A 7,500-nucleotide genomic window follows, 5' to 3' on the forward strand; every position below is an offset into this window, starting at 1 on the left:
GAACAAACACTTGTTGTACACTCTCCGGATGTACTTCGGGTGTCACCTGTTGTCCGAGGCCACTTGCATGGTAGCAAGCGTTGTGATACAATGGCCCTACCGGGCAAACACTTTGGGTTCGCAAGGACTTGGAGTGCCGGGACGGGTTTGCGGATCCAACACTCTGGGTACCTCCGGGTACTTGGGGTTGGTTGAGGACTTGGTGAACAAACACTTGTTGTACACTCTCCGGATGTACTTCGGGTGTCACCTGTTGTCCGAGACCACTTGCATGGTTAGCAAGCGTTGTGGTCTAATGGCCCTACCGGGCAAACACTTTATGTTCGCGAGGACTTGGAGTGCTGGTAGTGGTTGGCGGACCCAACACTCTGGGTACCTCCGGGTACTTGGGGTTGGTTGAGGACTTGGTGAACAAACACTTGTTGTACACTCTCCGGATGTACTTCGGGTGTCACCTGTTGTCCGAGACCACTTGCATGGTTAGCAAGCGTTGTGGTCTAATGGCCCTACCGGGCAAACACTTTATGTTCGCGAGGACTTGGAGTGCTGGTAGTGGTTGGCGGACCCAACACTCTGGGTACCTCCGGGTACTTGGGGTTGGTTGAGAACTTGGTGAAGATACCCCTGTCACCTTGTTCGAAGCCACTTGCATGGTCGCAAGCGTTGTGATACAATGGCCCTACCGGGCAAACACTTTGGGTTCGCAAGGACTTGGAGTGCCGGGACGGGTTGGCGGATCCAACACTCTGGGTACCTCCGGGTACTTGGGGTTGGTTGAGGACTTGGTGAGCAAACACTTGATATACGTTCTTCGGATGTACTTCGGGTGTCACCTGTTGTCCGAGGCCACTTGCATGGTCAACGGTTGAGGTGGTGATGGCGGGTCGGTGCTGTAGGGTGCCGGCCTGTTGGCTGCCTTGGCCGGGTTGGTTGGTTAACACTTGATTGGGCTTGCACCCGAGGGTAATGGCACTTGAAGGTGGGTACTGGCCGGCTGACCTGGTGTGATGGTTGGTTGGTGAACACTTGGCGGTACTTGCACTTGGCTGTGCTTGGACTTGAAGGTGGGATCCGGCTGGCCTAGGCCATTGGTGGTTGGTTGGTGGGTTAGCCCTTAGCTGGGCTGGCTGGCTGGCTGGCCATCGGTGGTGTGGTGTGGTGTGGTGTGTGGAGTCGAGCATCGCGCGCCGTTGCCTTCTTCGGAGTGTTGTAGGTACGCAAGTGCTTGCAATGCAAAGAGGTTGGTGATGGAGTGACATTGCCTTCACCATGGAGTTGCGGGTACTTAGGTACTTGCAAGGAGATGGTGGTATGGTGGTGTTGCGTGTGTGGTGTTCGATTAGAAAGATATAATTTCTAAGTCCGGATTAGTGCTGTCAGTGGGGCCGCCGCTAACAGGTCCTGCACGGCCACCGTGGGGCTTGACTTGGCGCTATTCCGGACTTGGGGCGATCACGATGTCCCCGTGCGGGACTTAGAAGATGGAAGAACACAAGTACCCTTATCCCATGACTTGTGAGCGATTGGCATACGTTACCACATGAAGAGAAAAATTGGCTAAGTCCCGGATCCATATTATATGAAGAGAAAAATCGGCTAAGTCCCGGATCCATATTATATGAAGAGAAAAATTGGCTAAGTCCCGGATCCATATTATATGAAGAGAAATATCGGCTAAGTCCAGGATCCATATATAATAACCTAATAATCGGCTAAGTCCCGGATCCATATTATATGAAGAGAAAAATCGGCTAAGTCCCAGATTGGGTCTGTCAGAAATACACTTCCAAGTTACCACACAAGCAAGCAAGATGGCCTAGTGATGGATCCATATGATATGAAGAGAAAAATCGGCTAAGTCCAGGATCCATATAATATGAAGAGAAAAATCGGCTAAGTCCCAGATTGGGTCTGTCAGAAATACACTTCCAAGTTACCACACAAGCAAGCAAGATGGCCTAGTGATGGATCCATATGATATGAAGAGAAAAATCGGCTAAGTCCCAGATTGGGTCTGTCAGAAATACACTTCCAAGTTACCACACAAGCAAGCAAGATGGCCTAGTGATGGATCCATATGATATGAAGAGAAAAATCGGCTAAGTCCAGGATCCATATAATATGAAGAGAAAAATCGGCTAAGTCCCAGATTGGGTCTGTCAGAAATACACTTCCAAGTTACCACACAAGCAAGCAAGATGGCCTAGTGATGGATCCATATGATATGAAGAGAAAAATCGGCTAAGTCCCAGATTGGGTCTGTCAGACATACACTATCAAGTTACCACACAAGCAAGCAAGATGGCCTAGTGATGGATCCATATGATATGAAGAGAAAAATCGGCTAAGTCCCAGATTGGGTCTGTCAGAAATACACTTCCAAGTTACCACATGAGCAAGCAAGATGGCCTAGTGATGGATCCATATAATATGAAGAGAAAAATCGGCTAAGTCCGAGATTGGTTCTGTCGGAAATACACTATCAAGTTACCACATGAGCAAGCAAGTTACCACATGAAGAGAAAGCCGGCAAAGTCTGGGAATGTTACCACATGAACTGGAAAATGGGCAAAAACCTACCTTCACAGGGAACGTGAATAAGTAAGGCTGTAGACATCGGATCGACAAGCCAAAGACTGATATGGAAAGGAAATGAGTAGTACTAGCTTTCCTGAGAGTTGCAGAGCTTAGACTGCATATGAACGAAAGTTATTAAGCGTCAAAGTCAGAGAAGTTACCCAAAGGAACACAAGTTCCAACTTAGAGCATGTATACCGCCTAGACGGTAAGAGGTACGGCCAGGCTGAGGAATAAGGAAATGTTGACCAACATGTTCCCTAACTATCCCCCGAAGACCGCAAAGCAATCCAACATCAACCAAGAAAGTTATAGCCCGATCAAGGAAACACCTACTTTGCACCGATATTGCACCAAATACATGTACCAAGCACCTTCGGTTGCATACCTGCAGGGGCTTACCATAGTAGGCCATGGAAGACCGATATACCGAACATAATCACTTTCTATCTCCTCGGGTGTTTGAGATAGCGCTTTGCGGTACAAGAACGAAAGTTAGACTATATCTTGGTGCATCTTTTTGCCCAAGATCACAAGACCCTATCTACCAAGGCAAGAAAGTTGTGTGGGGACAAAATGTCCAAAAGTGCCCAAAGTGGCACACTTGAACCATATATTCGAGAAAAACACAAGTGTGGGCCCGAGCTAGCAAGTTGAAATGTTCTGACCGTCAGTAGCCCTAGTTGAGGTGCACTTATCATTATATGAGGCCAACGTGCCAGCTAGTCTCTAAAGGGGCGATATGGGTGTTCCAAGGTTTGTACCCAATTGAGGAAAAAACAGGGTAAGGTACGGTGTACCGCGAATAACTCGGGCTATAGATGTCCGATCGATGAGTTTGGCATATGTATGGAAAGGTCTCGACGAGACCTAACTACCCTGAAAGTATGAAGGCAAAGACTTGAATGACCGGGAAGTTATTAAGTGCACAAGTGGTAAAGTTGCACCAAAGTCCATGTTACCCGAAGTGGTACATGAACACCCAATATTCGACCAAAACACAAGTTTAGAGACGAGCTAGCGAGCTACATTGTTCAGACCGTCAGTAGCCCGCATCAAGACACGCATTTAATTATACGGGGCCTAGCCGCTAGCTCGACTCGAAGTCGGTCATATGGTTGGTTGATGGTTTGGACCGACCACGTGGTGTACCAAGGTGATGTACCTTTCATGAATTAAAACTCTGGCTGTATGGCACTGAGCGACAAGCTATGGTGTGATTTGGAATAGTCTTGAGTGGGACTATTTAGGAAAAATGCGAACAAAAAATCACAAAGTCCTTGGGCGAAGCTATTAGCGAAACATAGAGCAAATTGGTACCAAAAACTATGGAAATGGGACTTGAGTCAAAAATAACCGCAAGTTGGAGAAGAGATAGCAAGCTTGCGTAGAACAATTATATTTGGTGCATGGTATCACCAACAAAAAAGTATATGGGGCCAAGGTGCTGGCTGGCCTCCAAAGTGGAGATATGGGCGATCCAAAGTTTGTACCCAAGTACGAACAAGTATGGAAAAAACAGGGTAAGGTACCAAGTACCATTAATAACTTCGGCTGTAGATGGCCGAGCGAGGCAAACGGCTCACCGTTGGAAAGGTCTTGGGGAGACCTATCTACCCTGAAAGTTTCATGAGGCTGAGTTGAAAGACCACGGAGATATTAGGTGATGATGGTCCAATTCGGGGACCAAGTCGCAGGAAATGGCGCTTGACCAAAATCACCCTTGGAAGGTGAATACCGGCTTACCGGTAAGAGATAGCGACTTGGCGTAGAATATTCATAAGTTGGGCGTGTAGAGACGCAACTTTTATTATATGGGGCCAACCCGGTCAGGGTGCTCCAAGTCGGTCGTTTGGTTGGTTTATGGTTTGGGCCGACCACGTGGTGTGCCAAGTTGAGGTACCTTTCATGAATTATAACTTGGTCAGTTTGCCACCGAGCGACAAGCTGCGGTGTGTTTTGGAATGGTCTTGAGTGGGACTATCAAGGAAAAATACCAATCGAAAATCAGCTTGTCCATGGCCGAAGCTATTAGTGAAACATATAGCAAAATGGGTCCAAAAACGAATGAAATGGGAATTGGACCAAGAATAACGGCAAGTTGGAGAAGAGATAGCAAGTTGGCGTAGAACAATTATATTTGGTGCATGGCATGACCAACAAAAAAGTATATGGGGCCAAGGTGCTAGCTGGCCTCCAAAGTGGAGATATGGGCGATCCAAAGTTTGTACCCAAGTACGAACAAGTATGGAAAAAACAGGGTAAGGTACCAAGTACCATTAATAACTTCGGCTGTAGATGGCCGAGCGAGGCAAACGGCTCACCGTTGGAAAGGTCTTGGGGAGACCTATCTACCCTGAAAGTTTCATGAGGCTGAGTTGAAAGACCACGGAGATATTAGGTGATGATGGTCCAATTCGGGGACCAAGTCGCAGGAAATGGCGCTTGACCAAAATCACCCTTGGAAGGTGAATACCGGCTTACCGGTAAGAGATAGCGACTTGGCGTAGAATATTCATAAGTTGGGCGTGTAGAGACGCAACTTTTATTATATGGGGCCAACCCGGTCAGGGTGCTCCAAGTCGGTCGTTTGGTTGGTTTATGGTTTGGGCCGACCACGTGGTGTGCCAAGTTGAGGTACCTTTCATGAATTATAACTTGGTCAGTTTGCCACCGAGCGACAAGCTGCGGTGTGTTTTGGAATGGTCTTGAGTGGGACTATCAAGGAAAAATACCAATCGAAAATCAGCTTGTCCATGGCCGAAGCTATTAGTGAAACATATAGCAAAATGGGTCCAAAAACGAATGAAATGGGAATTGGACCAAGAATAACGGCAAGTTGGAGAAGAGATAGCAAGTTGGCGTAGAACAATTATATTTGGTGCATGGCATGACCAACAAAAAAGTATATGGGGCCAAGGTGCTAGCTGGCCTCCAAAGTGGAGATATGGGCGATCCAAAGTTTGTACCCAAGTACGAACAAGTATGGAAAAAACAGGGTAAGGTACCAAGTACCATTAATAACTTCGGCTGTAGATGGCCGAGCGAGGCAAACGGCTCACCGTTGGAAAGGTCTTGGGGAGACCTATCTACCCTGAAAGTTTTATGAGGCTGAGTTGAAAGACCACGGAGATATTAGGTGATGATGGTCCAATTCGGGGACCAAGTCGCAGGAAATGGCACTTGACCAAAATCACCCTTGGAAGGTGAATACCGGCTTACCGGTAAGAGATAGCGACTTGGCGTAGAATATTCATAAGTTGGGCGTGTAGAGACGCAACTTTCATTATATGGGGGCAACCCGGTCAGGGTGCTCCAAGTCGGTCGTTTGGTCGGTATATGGTTTGGAAGAGTATATAATACTTATAAGTTTGCCTTATAAAGTATAGTGCCTTATAAAGTATAGTATAAAGTATAGTCCTCATCTGGTCCACGCTGCTTCGGCGGTCCTGGGTAAGATAGTTAATTCTAGCTTGCCCTATGTGGAAGAGGACACAATACTTAATACTGTGGTGTAATGGACAAGGTATAGTCCTCCACTGGTCCACGCTGCTCCGGCGGTCCTGGGTAAGATAGTTCATTCTAGCTTGCCCTATGTGGAAGAGGACTCAATACCCTACCTGTTGAGCTTGAAACAAAGTCATCACTTGGGCATGCTCATATTGCCATACAATATTCCATTATCTACTAATGAGCATGCAGCTATATGATTATAACCTGTAAACGATTACCCCGCCGTAGTTCAGCGCTTCAACCAAGTGATGACTTCAGTATGGCTAGTGTGTGAAGTATAAAGTATAGTCCTCCCCTGGTCCACACTGCTTCGGCGGTCCTGGGTAAGATAGTTAGTTCTAGCTTGCCCTATGTGGAAGAGGACACCATACTTAATACTGTGGTGTAATGAACAAAGTATAGTCCTCCACTGGTCCACGCTGCTTCGGCGGTCCTGGGTAAGATAGTTAGTTCTAGCTTGCCCTATGTGGAAGAGGGCATACAAGACAAAGTATAGTTCTCCCCTGGTCCACGCTGCTTCGGCGGTCCTGGGTAAGATAGTTAATTCTAGCTTGCCCTATGTGGAAGAGTGCATACATGAACCAAGAACGAAGGTTATGATCGAGGAATGATTCGACAACTAACCGATGGTATGAAATGTGAAGAATTCAAGCAAGCACACAATCAAGTCATCACTTGGGCATGCTCGATAGCCAACCCTATGACATTAACCTAGTAGAGCATGCGAAAACCAATATATATGTAAACGATGCCCCTCCCTAGTTCAGCGCTTCAACCAAGTGATGACTTCAGAATGGCTAAATCAAATCGGTTCAAAACATACCATCGGTACCCTATTGAAACACACAAGTCGATATCAAACCTCATGATTGTGTAGTCCTCCACTGGTCCACACTGCTCCGGCGGTCCTGGGTAAGATAGTTCATTCTAGCTTGCCCTATGTGGAAGAGGGCACATTACTCAATACTGTGGTGTTATGAACAAAGTATAGTCCTCCACTGGTCCACGCTGCTTCGGCGGTCCTGGGTAAGATAGTTAGTTCTAGCTTGCCCTATGTGGAAGAGGGCATACAAGACAAAGTATAGTTCTCCCCTGGTCCACGCTGCTTCGGCGGTCCTGGGTAAGATAGTTAATTCTAGCTTGCCCTATGTGGAAGAGAGCATACATGAACCAAGAACGAAGGTTATGATCGAGGAATGATTCGACAACTAACCGATGGTATGAAATGTGAAGAATTCAAGCAAGCACACAATCAAGTCATCACTTGGGCATGCTCGATAGCCAACCTCATGACATTAACCTAGTAGAGCATGCGAAAACCAATATATATGTAAACGATGCCTCCCTAGTTCAGCGCTTCAACCAAGTGATGACTTCAGAATGGCTAAATCAAATCGGTTCAAACCATAC

Source organism: Anopheles ziemanni (assembly GCF_943734765.1).
Source record: "Anopheles ziemanni chromosome X unlocalized genomic scaffold, idAnoZiCoDA_A2_x.2 X_unloc_94, whole genome shotgun sequence".
In the NCBI taxonomy this organism is placed as follows: domain Eukaryota; kingdom Metazoa; phylum Arthropoda; class Insecta; order Diptera; family Culicidae; genus Anopheles; species Anopheles ziemanni.